Source organism: Vombatus ursinus, unplaced genomic scaffold (genome assembly GCF_900497805.2).
Source record: "Vombatus ursinus unplaced genomic scaffold, bare-nosed wombat genome assembly UNPS02011431.1, whole genome shotgun sequence".
In the NCBI taxonomy this organism is placed as follows: Eukaryota; Metazoa; Chordata; class Mammalia; order Diprotodontia; family Vombatidae; genus Vombatus; species Vombatus ursinus.
In genome coordinates this window covers 1,617,719-1,634,581 of record NW_020951209.1, presented here as the reverse complement: position 1 = coordinate 1,634,581, position 16,863 = coordinate 1,617,719, and positions in this window count along the sequence as shown.

The following is a 16,863-nucleotide window of genomic DNA, read 5'->3' as shown; positions in this document are numbered from 1 at the left end:
TCCTGCCCAAAAGAATTCAACCCAAGCCTTCTTTCAGTCAAAGACAAGGTTTATTAGAGCATCCATCATATTGGGCAGACTCTTAAGGAGTCTGAACATGGATAAGTAGTGGCTAGATTATAAGAATCTAAGCAGTGGCTAGATTTTAATAATCTAAGCATGGACCTTATACACAGAAAGACTGGGGGAGGGATCTAGGAGTGGCCAAGTAGTCCATGATGTAATAGAATTATCAAGGCTGGGAAGTGGCCTGGGGCCATAGGGAGGCAAGAAAATGAAGGGGAGATTGGGTGTAGCCACAACGAAAGGCCAGTTGATGGGATTATAGCCTCAGGAGAACCCCAGAGATTTGGCCAGGTGGGAAAATCCAGGGTTTTTCCTTTCTGGGGCCCAGATCCCAACCCCATCAACTCCCTGTCTTTGGTTACTTAGAGAAACCACTGACCAACAATTTATTGATTTCTGGCTAGCCTAATTAATAAAATGATTATTAATTACCCAGAAACTCTGTCTCTTGGGGTTTTTCATTCATCTCAGAGGAAAAAAATACTTTTTTTGTTTACATAAATGCTCTAGTTGCAGAAAACATGAAAACTAAGAAATTTAAATAACATTTTGAAAACATCTGCAAAATACTTTTTCAAGAAAAGATACTTTTCCATAGAAAATTAGATGCCTTTAATAAGCAAAATCAAAAATTTTCAAAAAAAAAATTTGTAACATCAGAAATGATTACTTGTATCATCTAAGGTTGCTTATAGAATTGCTGGAAAGCTTCATTTGATAGAAGAAACATTGGTACTACAGCTGCAGCTATTGATCTGGTCAAAAAGATGTTTGGAGAATCATATGTATGCAAATTAGCTCAAATAGTTATACTTGCAAATGATTTAGTTGGAGGGAGAATTGCTCACCTTTCTAAAGACCTTTGTGATCAATTAATTTAAAAACAAAAACTTTTCTATTTTGTATTGCTAATGGATAAAGCAACAGATGTAGTTAAAAATTATACTATGTTTGCTGTAGATTATGTTACATTATGTTTGCTATGTTATTGAAACCGATGTTAAGGAAGATTTGTTACTATGCAAACCAATTGATCGTGTGAACACTTGAAGGATTTAATAAGGTATGATGCACTTTTCTATAGGGGGTATCTAATCTCTCTGATAAAGAAACATCTTCTTAGGCCCCAAAGAATATGATATAAATACACAGATACCACCAAGAAAATGATCACACAATAATGGCCAGAAGAATCAGCGAGGTGTATCAGTGGTTAGAAGTAACCTGAAAAGGAGTACTGAGGCACCAATTTAACTACATGTAAATAATAGAGAGGTTTGCTGTCTTCACATAGTGTATGTTCCAGAACATTAGAATGTATCCCAAGGTTTGTCAAACCTGACAGCAATCACTGCCAAGTCTCTGTGTGTTATTTGGATAGAAATGCAGAAGGAACTTAAAAATGGTGGATACATAAGCATAAAACTGAAGATATTAGGTTCATAGGTAGTATTTTCATTTACTGTTGCTGATGAAGGCATGGCTTCAGAGGAGAAAGGAAAATTTTTAATTAGTTAATTGGCTAATTAACTAAAGCACTTATTAAATGCTGACTATGTGCCAAGCACTGTACTAAAGGCTAGGGATACAAATAGAAAAAGCATGATGTTTCTCCATCAAGCTCACACTTTAATTGGGAGAGATGACACATAAAAGAAAACTCAGCTGCAAGGCAAACAGAATAGCCCAGAAGTCCTATAATTTGGGTAGATGGCAAGTTTATAGCTTACTTAAATAGGGAAGATAACAGTGCTGTGGCATTGCAGACTATAGAGACAAGGTAGAAATTAAGGCCTGGAAGACATCAGTAAGCAGTGGTATATTGCAAAGTCTAGTGGTCCTCCATCTCATCAGAAAAAATAGAGTTGTTGACCATCTAAGCCTTGTGAGCCATAGAGAAACTGGAGGTAAAAAGAAAAACAAGGGAGAAGTTTCCATCTGGTAGTGGTAGTTGTCCCCTTGCCCAGAAATCTGAAATATATTAGCTAGTGGTGGTGTCAAGAGGACAACACAAGGTGGATGGCAAACTGGAAAGCTGTTTCAGAAGATGGTATCTGAATGTGGGATTTCACAACCATACCTTAGAAGAATAGTAGACATTTGGTCAGGCATGAAATGAATTTAATGAAGGTTATTAAAAATATCTTTGCCTGGAGTCTTGTGAACTTATTCACAAGAACTTCAAATTGAAAAGAGGAGGAGCGGGGAAACTACCCACATTTTTTTGTCAAATCAGATACTATGGAGAATATCAGACACATAGAAAGAAGAATATTTTTAAATTTTTTTATTAATTTATTTTGAATTATCAACAATCACTTCCATAAGCTTTTGAGTTTTAAATTTTTCTTCCCCTCCCTTACCACCTCCCTCCCCAAGATAGCACGCAATCTGATATAAGCTATACATTACATTCCTCAGTTCCACAGTTACAATTTTTTTAATTTTTAAATTTTTTTTTATTTTTATGCAATTGGGGTTAAGTGACTTGCCCAAGGTCACACAGCTAGTGTCAAGTGTTTGGTCTGAGGCCGGATTTGAACTCAGATCCTCCTGACTTCAGGGCCAGTGCTCTTTTCACTGTGCCACCTAACTGCCCCTATACCTTCCTATTAAACATATTTTCACACTAGTGATGTTGTAAGTAAGAATTAGAACCAATAGGAGGAACCACCAGAAAGAGAAAACAAAACATAACTGAAGAAAAAAAATAGCAAATAGTATGCTTCAGTCTGCTTTCAAACTCGTTAGTTCTTTCCTTTGGATGTGGATAGCATTTTCCATTATGAGGCCTTTGGAGATGTCTTAGATCCTTGTATTGCTGAGAAGGGTTAAGTCTATCAATATTAGTCATCTCACAATGTGACTGTTACTGTGTACAATGTTCTAGGAAGAAGAATATTGAGGAGGATCAGAGATTCATGAATGACCATACCTAAGAAGAAAGCTAGATGTAAAACCTTTACATGGCCTCAGATTTCTATGAATAAAGTATGGTTAATTTTTAATGACTTTTGTTGTTCAGTTGTTTTAGTCACATTTGACTCTTTGTGACTCCATTTGGGGTTTTCTTATCAAAGTTAATAGAGTACTTTGCCATTTTCTCCTCCGGTTCATTTTATAGATGAGAAAACTGAGGCTAACAGGGTAGGTGACTTGTCTAGGATCACAAATAAGTAAGTGCATGAGGCAAGATTTGAACTCAGGAAGATGTCTTCCTGATCCAGGGTTGGCACTCTATCTACTATGCCACTTAACTGCCGTTAATGACTTAGAGGCCCTAGAAGCAGAACCAAGATGGCAAAGTAAAAGCAGTGACTTGCTTGAACTCTCTTCCAAACCCCTCCAAATGCCTATGAAAAAATGACTCTAAACAAATTCAAAAGCAGCCCACAAAAAGACAGAATGGAACAAATTTCCAGCTCAAGACAACCTGGATGGTTGATCAGAAAGGTATATTGTGCTGGGCTGGGAGAGGAATGCAGTTCCGTGTGGGCGCACAGGCCACAGTGAACCTGCAGCAGACCTCAGAGGACTGAATCACAGGTAGCTGAATGCCAAAGACAACTTATAAGGTTAGTGGGAAAAGTCTGTGTCTGTGGTGAGAGAGAGAAGCCTGGTGGTCTCAGCTCCAGTCTCTGAGCTCGGCCCCAGGGCAGTGGCTGCCTCCTGAGGCCTCCTGAGCTTCCAGCCCATTGACTGAGGGGGAATCGAGTGACTGATCAGAGAGGGATTTCAGGGATCTCTCTGCTGATGCAGGATTCTCTTGCTTTACCTGTGCTTGGATCTGGGTCACAGTTCTGAGTGGTGGTCCTGGGGCGAGGAGGACCCCTGCTGTGGTAGAACTTATAGAGGCTGTGGAGAGGAAACCCTCTTCACAATTCCAAGACAGAAAAGAGTGCTTGTGGTCACTCATAGACCAGAGTACAGGCCAGGAAAGGAACAAACACCTCTCCCTTGATCATAGCACCTTGGAAAAACTGAAAATTTACAGGTCCCTAGAAGTATCTCTGAAAACAGCTACACAAAACCCCTGAAGCTTGGAACAGCACATTCTCCACACTGGAAATAGACCCTTGCCTTAACAAAGAGTTTATAACTCAAGTAATTTGCTGGGATCATGAGCAAGCAGCACAAAAAGAGTCAGACTATATTACCTTGCTTTGGTGACAAAGATCAAAACATACAACCAGAAGACAACAAAGTCAAAGCTCCTACATCCAAAGCCTCCAAGAAAAATATGAATTGGTCCCAGACCATGGAAGAGCTCGAAAGGGATTTTGAGAAGCAAGTAAGAGAAGTAGGGGAAAAACTGAGAGTGATGCAAGAAAATCATGAAAAACAAGTCAACAGCCTGCTAAAGGAGACCCAAAAAAATACTGAAGAAAATAACACCTTAAAAAATGGCCTAACCCAAATGGCAAAAGAGGTCCAAAAAGCCAATGAGAAGAAGAATGCCTTAAAAAGCAAAATTAGCCAAATGGAAAAGGAAGTCCAAAAGATTACTGAAGAAAATATTTCCTTAAAAATTAGAATGGAGAAATTGGAAGCTAGTGACAATTTGAGAAATCAAGGCACTGTAACACTAATCCAAAAGAATGAAAAAATAGAAGAGAATGTGAAATATCTCATTGGAAAAAAAACTGACCTGGAAAATAGATCCAGGAGAGAGAATTTAAAATTTATTGGACTATCTGAAAGTCATGATCAAAAAAAGATCCTAGACATCATCTTTCAAGGAATTATCAAGGAAAACTGCCCTAATATTTAAGAACCAGAGGGCAAAATAGAAATTGAAAGAATCTACCAATCACCTCCTGAAAGAGATCCCCAAAGGAAAACTCCTAGGAATATTGTAGCCAAATTCCAGAATTCCCAAGTCAAGGAGAAAATATCGCAAGCAGTCAGAAAGAAACAATTCAAGTATTATGGAAACACAATCAGGATAACACAAGATTTAGCAGCTTCTACATTAAGGGACTGTCTGGCATGGAATATAATTCCAAAGGGCAAAAGAGATAGGATTACAATGAAGAATCACCTACCCAGCAAAACTGAGCATAATCCTTCAGGGTAAAAATGGTCATGAAGAGATAAACAGGAAAGAGAAATCATAAGAGGCTTAATTAAGGTTGAATTGTTCATATTCCTGCATGGAAAGATGATATTTGTAACTCATGAGTCCTTTGTTAGTATTAGGGTAGTGGGAAGGAAAAAATTATATGTATGTATATAGATAGATAGATAGAGGGCACAAGGTGAGTTGAAGATGAAGGGTTGATAACTGGAAAATAAAATTAAAGGGTGAGAGAGGATTATACTGGGAGAAGGAGAAAAGGAGAGGTAGAATGGGGTAAATTGTCTCACATGAAACAGACAAGAAGAGGCTTTTACAGTGGAGGAGAAATGGGGGAAGGTGAGAGGGAATGAGTGAATTTTATTCTCATAGGATTTGGCTTAAGTGGGGAATAACATACACAATTGGGTATGGAAATCTATCTTAACCTACAGGAAAATAAGGGGGAAAGGGGACAAGAGAGCAGGGGGATGATAAAGGGGAGGGCAGATTGGGGGAGGGGATAATCAGAAACAAACACTTCTGAGGAGGGACAGAGTCAAAAGAGAGAATAGAATAAATGTGGGCTAGGATAGGGTGAAGGGAAATATACTTAGTTTTTCACAACATGACTCCTATGGAAGTGTTTTGCATGACTACACATGTATAATCTGTATCAAGTTGCTTGCCTTTTCAATGAGGGTGGGTGGGGAGGGAGGAAGGGAGAAAATTTGTAACCCAAAGTATTACAAACACATGTATAAAAAAAATTAATAAATAAAATAAAAATTTTTTAAATGACCTAGAGGTCCTTAATAAGTATCGAATTCAACTTCATAAGAATCACTAAGTTGTGGTGGGGAGGGACACAGAACTAAAATAAAGTTATGGAAAGAAATACCTTATTCAAAAGGAATAAAAGAGGTGAAGGGGATAGTGAAGTAGCAGTGTAGATTAAGAAGACCGATGTGAGGGAATCCACATCTGGAAGTGGGAACCATGGTGGAGAAAATATGGAATAAAGATTCACGGAGGGAGATACAGAAATTAAATTGTCTTGGAAGTATCCTACAGACAACCTGGAAAGAAGGAGGAAAAAGTTGAGGACCATGGAAAACAGATCACAAGAACATGATGGAGCCAATATATAATAGTTACGATGAATTTCGATTATTTAAGCATGTGCTGAAGCTTTCTGCCTAATGCAGAACAGTTAACAAAGTCTTACCTTACTGATAATATCATTCTTCAAAACATGGTAGAAGCAATAAGGGGACCTCCTTTTCTTGTTCTGGACCTGATTTTGATCAATAAGAGTGAGTTGGTTATTCAGGCAGAAATCATGGGTATCTTAAAATATTCATCATAAAGAAGTAGAGAAAAGTCAGGCAGAAATTGATATTCACTCTAGGTTTTTTCAGACAATATTGTAAAGATTTCAGAGAAAGAATATGTAAAATCATGAGTAATGAAATTCTATAGAAAAAGTTAGCCCAAGAAGAATGGCAATCCCATCAGATAAAAGTTCTAAAGACACTATCATATACCTAAACTAGATTTTTTTTCCTTTTTTAAATTTTATTTTTCTAAAACTTAAATATACAATAAAGAAAAATGTTATAAACTTGAATATTAAACTTAAATATAAAATAAGAAATAAAAAAATGTCTTATGCACAGCAGAATGTAGGAGAGGATTCAAAAGATATAGCAATAAATTTCCATTTCAAGAAAGTCTATTAATAAATATTCCACATTGTGTTGAGAGTTATCCATCTTTTCTTTGCATCCTTGTATGTTTTCTTTTGTTCTCTGCTGTGCACTTTTTACTTTGTTGCCCCCCTCCCCCAGAAGGGTATAATTAAGCGTGGTTATATTTATATATACATACACATGCATACTTACATATATAAACATATACTTTCCCTAACAAATTCTACTCCTGATCTTTGTTTTATGTTTGTGCCCATCTCTTATTTTCTATTACTCCTAACTCTTCTACTTCACTTCCACCCACTACTTTGCCCTCCTATCAGTTGACCTACCCCATTCCAAGGATCCCTCCTTTATCCTACTATTCACTATACCTCTCTTGACCTATTCCCTCACCTTCCACTCTAGAAATCCCTTCTTTATCCTCTCCTCCTCCCTATTCCCTTAGCATTTTATTCTTTCTGAATTTAGAAGACTTTTATACTCTTCTAGATATATTTGCATTGTTCCCCCTTGAACCCATTCCTGATGAAAGTAGGTTTCCAGAACTAACAGTCCTCCTACCCCATCAAATTCCTTTGTATCAGTTCTTCCTCTCACACCAAGGTAATTACTCATTTTAGTTGTTCCTAGAGATTTTTACTTTTTAAAGTCATATTATACTCGGGTCTACCCCAATCTTTCTTAGGAAGTACACAATTACAAATAAAAATCTTAGACATAGGTTTTATATTTTGCAGATGTAACAGGTAAACAACCTGTCTTTATTGAGTCCCTTGTAATTAATCTTTGGTACGTATGTTATATTTCTCTTGGCTCATGTATGTCAAAATTCTATTAAGTTCAGGTTTTTTTTTTAAACAAAGTCCTGAAAGTCTGACATTACATGTCCTTTTTTTTTTTTTCTTTTTTCATTCAGAATTATGCTAAGTTTTGCTGGCCATGGTATTTTTGGCTGGAACCCCAGTTTTTTTGCTTTTTGATATAATGTTCCAAGATCTGCAGTCTTTTAGTGTCACCACTGCTAGGGCTTGTGACCCTAATTGTGGCACCACCATATTTAAATCGTTTATTTTTTCTTGTTTCTCATAATATTTTATCTTTGAGCTGGGATTTTTAGAATTTGACTATAATATTCCTGTGGGTTTTCCTTGTAAGATCTCTTTCAGGTGATGATTTGTGGACTTTTTTTCTATTTCTACTTTCCCCTCTTGTTCTAATGCTTCATGACAATTTTCTTTAATAATTTCTTGTACTATTGTATCAAGATTCTTTTTTTGATCATTGCTTTCAGGTAGTCAGATTAAATTTATGTTTTTTCTTCTTGATCTGTTCTCCAGATCAGTTGTTTTTCTTACTAGATGTTTCATATTTTCTTTTATGTTTTCATTCCTTATATTTTGTTTTATTATTTTTTCATCTCTTATAACTTCACCGGCTTCCCCTTGCCCAATTCTGATTTTTAAGAAGTTGTTTTCTTCCTTAAGATTCTGGATTTTGGAAGTGGAGCCAAGATGGTGGAGTAAAGGCAGGGACTCACCTGAGCTCTCCCCCAAACAACTCCAAATATCTTTAAAAATTGACTCTAAACAAATTCTAGAGCAGCAGAACCCACAAAAAGATGGAGAGAAACAAATTTCCAGCCCAAAACATCTTGGAAGTTTGGTGGGAAAAGTCTGTTGTACCAGGGTGAGAGAGGAGTATAGTCCATTGCAAGCTCTGCCAGTGCAGACTGGGCCCCAGCAAAGCTGGGTGACTGAATCACTAGCAGCAGGGGAAGTTTCCAGACCTCTCAGCCCACAGACACCAAAGACAAATTAGAAGGTTAGCAGGAAAGGTCCTTCACACCTAGGTGAGAGTGGACCACAGTCCAGTACAGGCCAAGCCAGCACAGTCCCAGCAAACCAGGAGCAGGCCTTGGGAGTGACTGAATCAGCAGTGGCAGTGGAAGCAGTTGCTTCTAGCACTCCTAGTCCATAGACATAGGGGTCAAACAATTGGTCAGAAGGAAATTACAGGGGTCTTTTTGCTAGCACTGAGGCAGGATTCTGTTGCTTTGCCCATATTCAGATCTGAGTCCTGGCAGTCCCAGGCAGAGGAGGAGAACTAGCACAGCAGACCTTGTGGCCACAGGAGAGAGGGGACCCTCCTCACAGTATGAGGGCAGAAAAGAGTGCTTGTGGTCTCTCACAGACCAGAGCACAGGCCAGGAGCATAGTAAACACCCCTCGTTAGATCATACCACCTTTGAAGAACTGAAAACTTATAGGTCTCTAGAAGTATCTCTGAAAACAACTGCATAAAACCCCTAAAACTTGGGACAGTGCACCCTCCACCCTGGTATCAGAGCCCTATTTTAACAAAGACTTAAAAGTCAATTAATCAGCTGGGGAAATGAGCAAACAATGGGAAAAAAAAACCCTCTGACTATTGAAAGTTATTATGGTGACAAGGAATATCAAAACACATACTCAGGAGAAGACAACAAAGTCAAAGCTCCTACATCCAAAGCCTCCAAGAAAAATATGAATTGGTCTCCGGGCATGGAAGACCTCAAAAAGGATTTTGAAAATCAAGTAAGAGAGGTAGAGGAAAAATTGGGAAGAGAAATGAGAGTGATGCAAGAAAATCATGAAAAATAGGTCAACAGCTTGGTAAAGGAGACACAAAAAAATACTGAAGAAAATAACACCTTAAAAAACAGACTAGGCCAAATAGTAAAAGAGGTCCAAAAAGCCAATGAGGACAAGAATGCCTTAAAAAACAGAACTGGTCAAATGGAAAAGGAGGTCCAAAAGTTCACTGAAGAAAATAATTCCTTAAAAATTAGGATGGAGCAAATGGAAACTAATGACTTTATAAGAAATTAAGAAATGATAAAAGAAAGGCAAAAGAATGAAAAAAAAATAGGACAATGTAAAATATCTCATCGGAAAAACAACTGACCTGGAAAATAGATACAGGAGAGATAATTTAAAATGATTGGACTACCTGAAAACCATGAGCAGAAAAAGAGCCTAGACATCAGCTTTCAAGAAATTGTCAAGGAAAACTACCCTGATATTCTAGAACCAGAAGGTGAAATAGAAATTGAAAGAATTCACTAATCACTTCCTGAAAGAGACCCCAAAATAAACACTGACAGGAATATTATAGCCAAATTCCAAAGTTCCCAGGTCAAGGAGAAAATATTGCAAGCAACCAGAAAGAAACAGTTCAAGTATGGTGGAGCCACCTTCAGGATAATGTAAGATTTAGCAGCTTCTACATTAAAGTATCAGAGGCCTTAGAGTATGATATTCTGCAGGGCAAAGGAACTAGAATTACAACCAAGAATCACCTATCAAGCAAAACCAAGTATAATCCTTCAGGGGAAAATAGATATTCAATGAGATAGAAGACTTTCCTGATGAAAAGACCAGAGCTGAACAGAAAATTTGACTTTCAAATACAAGACTCAAGAGAAGCATAAAAAGGTAAACAGGAAAGAGAAATCATAAGGGACCTAATAAGGCTAAACTGTTTACATTCCTACATGGAAATATGATATTTGTAACTCATAAGACCTTTCTCATTATTAGGGTAGTTAGAAGGAGCATATATAGACAGAGGGCACAGGTGTGAGTTGAATATGAAGGGATGATGTCTAAAAGACAAAATTAAGGGGTTAGAGAGGAATCTACTAGGAGAAAGAGAAAGGAGAAGTACAATGGAGTAAATTATTTCACACGAAAGAGGTAAGGAAAAGCTTTTGCAGTGAAGGAGAAGAAGAGGAAGGTGAGAGGGAATGAGTGAACCTTACTCTCATCAGAATTACCTCAAAGAGGGAATAATGTACACGTGCAATTGGGTATAGAAATCTATCCTACCCTACAGGAAAGTAGTAGGGGAAGGGGATATTAAAAAAGTGGGGGGGAGGGCAATAGAAGAGAGGGCAGATTGGAGGAGTGGGTAGTCAGAAGCAAAACACCTTTGAGGAGGGACAGGGAGAAAGGAGAGAGAGACTACACTAAATGGGAGGATAGGATGGAAGGAAATACAGTTAGCAATAGTGACTGTGAAAAAAAAATTACAGCAAATTTCTCTGACAAAAACCTCACTGAGTCAGATTTATAAAAATAAGAGCCATTCCCCAATTGATAAATGATCAAAATATATGATCAGTTTTAAGATAAAGTAATCAAAGCTATCTATAGCCATATGAAAAAATATTCTAATTAATTTTTGATTGGAGAAATGCAAATTAAAACAATTCTGAGATACTACCTCATCCCTGTTAGATTGACTAATAGGATAGAATAGGTAAATGACAAATGCTGTAGGGAATGTGGGAAAAATGAGACTTTACTACATTGTTGATGGAGTTGTGAATTGATTCAACCATTCTGTAGAGCAATTTGGAACTATGCCCAAAGGGCTATAAAACCCTTTGACCTAGCAATACCACTACTAGGTCTCTATCACAACAGGGGGGAATGAAAGGAAAAGGACCTATATGTACAAAACTATTTATAGCAGTTCTTTTCCGGGGTTAAACAAGTAGAAGTTGAAGGGATGCCCATCAATTGGGGAACGGCTGAACAAGTTGTGGAATGTGATGATGATGGAATACTATTGTACTCTAAGAAGTGATGAACAAGATGCTCTCAGAAAAACCTGGAAAGACTTTCAAGAGCTGATACAAAGTGAAAAGTACTATGTACAAAGTAACAGCAATGTTGTAACATCAGCTGTGAATGACTTAGCTATTCTCAGAATACAATGATTCAAGACAACTCTGAATGACTTAGGAAAAATGCCATCTGTTCCCAGAGAAAGAATTGTTGGTGTCTGAATACAATTGAAGCATACTTTTTTCTTACTTTCTTTATTTTTCTTGAGTTTTTTTGTCTGTTTTCTTTCACAAGATGACTTATGAATATGTTTTGCATGACTACACATGTATAACCTATATGGAATTGCTTGCCTTTTTTTTTCTTCTTTTTTTTTGGTTAGGCAATGGGGTTAAGTGACTTGCCCAGGGTCACACAGCTAGTAAGTGTTAGGTGTCTGAGGTCAGACTTGAACTCAGATCTTCCTGACTCCAAGGCTGGGAAGCTCTATCCACTGTGTCACCTAGCTGCCCTGATTCCTTGTCTTCTTAATGGGGGTGGGTTTGAGGAGGGAAGAAGGGAAAAAATTTGAAACTCAAAGTGTTAAAAATGTATGTTAAAATTGTTTTTACGTGTAACTGAAGAAAAATAAAATACTAAAGAAAAGCTTAAACATGATTCTGTATCTCCTTTTTCTAATTGATTGACTTTCTTTTCATAAACTTCTTGTTTTTCTTTCATTGCTGGTTTTTTTGTTTGTTTTTCCTCAATCTCTCTCATTTGATTTTTAAAGTCTTTTAAAAGTTTTTCTATGAATTCTTCCTGGGCAGGTGACCATTTGACATTACTGTTTGGGGTAGAAAAAAGATTTATTTGCTTCAGTATCCTCCTCTAAAGATGAACCCTGGTCTTCTCTATTCCCACAGTAACTATCTATGGTGGGATTCTTTCTCCTTTGCCTGTGTGTTTTTTTTTTTTTTTAATTTGTAGTAGCTCAGTTTTTGTAATCACCTCTAGTCCTGGGGCATGGAGGCTGTTGCCTCTGGCCTCATATCTTCAGTTTTACCCTCTGACCTGGAACTAGAACCAAGACCTCTAGCCTCTCATAAGTGCCCATAGCCAGTGGCTGGCCTGTTGCTTCTGCACTCATCAAACGTGTGCTGGTCCCTTCTTGCCCCATCTCTGCAGTATAACTGACATTCCTTGTCAACAGAGGTTCCCTTGATCTTCCTGGCTCAGACACCCAACACCTCTCACTGCCCTGGGGATAAAAGCATACTGGGGCTGAAGCAGCCTCCCAACTCAGTTAACTCCAGAGCTTACTGCATGTTGTTTAAGCAGAACTAGGATCTAGCCTGGGGGTGTTTATTCTTCACACAGACCAAACTTCATCCTGAGACTTTTCCTCAGATCTTCTCCAATTGTTCCAGGAGGAACTCTATTCTGCTCCTACTCTTTTTTATCTTTACTGCTAAGTATTTGCTCTGAGGCACTATTTCATCTCTTATGTGGGGAAAAATCTTGAGAGCTTGGAATTTTCTGACCTACTTCATCATCTTCCCAGAATCCTCTCCTCCAATGTAGATTTTTAAAAGATATATGCAACATATGAAAGCAAGGCTAAGTAATAGTGGAGGAATACACATAGGATCCTGAAAGAATAATGTCAGGGACACCAAAGCTCAGGATTAGCCGAGGCTATCCTCGGCTATGGGCAATAAAAAGGAGCTCTTTAGCTATGGGGAAGGATAGGGCCAGAGGCAGGAGGTTAAAAAAAAAGATAAGGTTACTAGAATGACCGTATTTGATGACAAAGATAAGACAGAACTCCTTGTCTTATTTTGTTACTGTTTTCTTTACCAAGAAAAAAAATGTTTGTTGTGATGATAAGAAAAAAATACAAAAATGGAAAATTAAAGACTTGTTCCAGGAAATTAAACTCAAATTGAGTGGAGAGATGGTAAAAGAGTACCTAATTGGCCTCCATGAACTCAAATCATCAGGTTCAGACAAGCACCACCATAGTGGTCCTACAATAACTAAAAATATATATTCTGTCAGTGACTTTTGAAAAACCAGGAAACAGGATAAATGTTATAGAACTAGAACAGGGTAAATATTCTTCCAATTTTTCAAGAGAAGACAGTAGATCCTACAAATGATAGGTTGCTGAGCTTAAGTTCTATTCCTGGAAAAATTCTAGAACATGTTATTAAAGGAATGTTGTGAGAACATTTAGGAAGAGAAAAGTAAATCATTAAGAGCCATCATGGCTTTATCAAGATTAAGTAATGCCATAGTAAACTTCACTCCTATTTTAAATAGACTGGCAGACCAGATAAATTTTGTAAACTTTATATACCTAGATTTCAGGGAAGCATTTGACAAAGTATCTCATGTTATTTTCATGTTCAAAGTGGAAAGATGTTGATTAGATAATAGGAAAGAATAGTCATTTTGGAACTCATTGAAAGACTTGGTCAAAGGAATAGGCATTAATAGATTAATGCCAGCTTGTGAGAATTCTCCAGTGTTATACAGCAAGAACATATTCTTTTTTTATTTCTTTTTTATTAGTTTATTTTAATTTATCAACAATCACTTCCATAAGCTTTTGAGTTTTAAATTTTTCTCCCTGTCCCTTCCCATCTCCCTCCCCAAGATGGCGCACAATCTGATATAGGCTATACATATACATCCCTATTAAACATATTTTCACATTTGTGATGTTGTAAGGAAGAATTAGAACCAATAGGAGGACCCAATAGAAAGAGAAAACAAAACAAAACAGAAGAAAAAAGTAGCAAATAGTATGCTTTGATACACATTCAAACTCCATAGTTTTTTCTTTGAATGTGGATAGCATTTTCCATCATGAGACCTTTGGAGAAGTCCTAGATCCTTGCATTGCTGAGAAGGGCTAAGTCTATCAATATCATCACACAACACGGCTGTTACTGTGTACAACATTCTCCTGGTTCTGCTCACTTCACTCAGCATTAGTCCATACAAGTCTTGCCAGGTTTTTCTGAAGTCTGCTTGCTCATCATTTCTTATAGTACAATAGTATTCCATTACATTTATATACCACAACTTGTTCAGTCATTCCCCAATTGATGGGCATCCTCTCAATTTCCAATTCCTTGCCACCACAAAAGAGCTGCTATAAATATTTTTGTACATGTGGGTCCTTTTCCCATTTGTATGGTCTCTTTGGGATACAGCTCTAGAAGTGCTATTGCTGAGTCAAAGGGTATGCACATTTTTATAGCCTTTTCAGCATAGTTTCAAATTGCTCTCCAGAATGGTTGGATCATTTCACAACTCCACCAACAATGCATTAGTGTTCCAATTTTCCCACATCTTCTCCAACATCTATCATTTTTCTGTTTTGTCATGTTGGCCAATCTGATAGGTGTGATGTGGTACCTCAGAGTTGTTTTGATTTGCATTTCTCTAATTAATAGTGATTTAGAGCATTTTTTCATATGACTAGAGATGGCTTTAATTCAAGAACATATTCTTGACTCTATGCTTGTTCAACATTTTTTATCCATCATTTGGATGAAGACAGATTTATAGAATTTGTAGGTCTAACACCTGTTTCAAAAGCCTAGCCTGCAGAGGCTATATAAATGCTGCTACTGTTGCTTTAAGAGCTAAATGGAATGTTAGAAAAATGGCAGTTTTAACTGTCAGGTTTAACTGTCTGTTAGGAGTGATGATTTGAGAGAAACTGAAGATATTGTTGTAACCACAAGATGTTGCTAAGGTGACCAGTAGTCTGTGCTCTCCTTATTCTACTCTGCCCCAACTAGAGAGGGATGGAGTCAAAATCCTTACAGAGTACTCAATTTCTCTTGAGCAGAGTAAGACTTTCTCTTATAGTTCCTCAGTTCCTTCCCTTGTTTCTCTTTCTCTGTTTCTCTCTCTTTTTCACTCTCTCAACCTCAGGTCCTTCCACCATCTACAGATTATTACCCAGACTCATTCTAGGGGCACAGGAAAATCCTAGATTCCATTTTAATATTACTTATCTGCTGTGAGGTTTATTCAGTTGTTAGTAAATTTAAATAAAGTCTTTTCCAGGTGACTTTTTAAGTCAATGATGCTAGGCCTTCTGGAAATAAAGGATTTCATGTATTTGTATCCTGTAACGTTAATAGCCCCTGAACCTCCATTACTCTTTCATTGTTGTTCAGTTGTTTCAGTCATGTCTGACTTTTTGTGAACCCATATGGGGGTTTTCTTGGCAAAGATACTGGAGTGGTTTGCCATTTCCTTCTCCAGATAATTTTACAGATGGGGAAACTGAGGCAAGCAGAGTTAAGTGACTTGCCCAGGGTCACACAACTAGTAAATATCTAAGGCCACATTATAACTCAGGATATAACTTATATCCACTGTGCCACATAGCTGCCTCTGCAGGTTTTCTCACAGTCCCAGCAAATAGACACCATTCTTCATGATACTGAAAGAGGTCAAGCAGACCAAGTTTACCATTACCATAGTGTGAAATGTTGCAGTTGCCTCCTGGCCATCCAGGTATCACCTCAGTACCTGGCTCCATTTCCCTTTCCTCTAAACTTCCAAACTTCTCTATCCCTTAAACTTCCAAAAGGGCTGAGACATTCCTTCATATTTCAGTCTCTAAGTCTCACACTTGTTAGGAAACTCTGAATCCCAAAATGATTAACTACGACTCAGACTTTCTGCCTTGTGGATTTAGGGGGTGTGGGGATAGGCAGGGAGGAGAATAATATGACCTAGAAGGCATGATATACTATTTACCTATAACACTTGAAGAGAAGTTGGAGAAGACAGTCAGTTAACAAAGAGATTATTTGTTATCCTGGGAATGAACTAAATTGTGGGACTGTGTCCTCAGAAGTGAAGAAATATTATCTATAGCAATTGAAGGTCGGAGGTGACTCTCATTGTGATCATCACAGCTAAAATATTACAAACAATAATGTGTATTTTATTATTGACTTAATTGTTAATAAATTACATATTTACTAACTAATATTTACTTAATCCTAGAATATTTAGGTATTTATACCTATAATAACAATTAATTAATAACTAGCATTTATATAGCTCTTTAAGGTTTATAAAATACTTTACATGTTATCTCTCTTGCTCCTTACAACCCTATGAAGTAGATGCTGTCATTATCCCTGTTTTATAGATGGTGAAACTGAGGCTGAGAGCAGTAAATTTACTTGTCCAAAGTCACACAGTCAATAAGTGTTGGAGACAGGATTTGAGTTCAAGTCTTCTTGACTTCAAATCTAGCACTCTATCCATTATACCCTCCTAACTGTCACAATTATAGAAAGCTTATTCATAGAAAGCCTAGGCTTATTGAGCAATGCAGATTATCCAGTGAAATTGTGGTGTAGAGAGGATTTTGAGTTTCTTCATCTGTAAAATA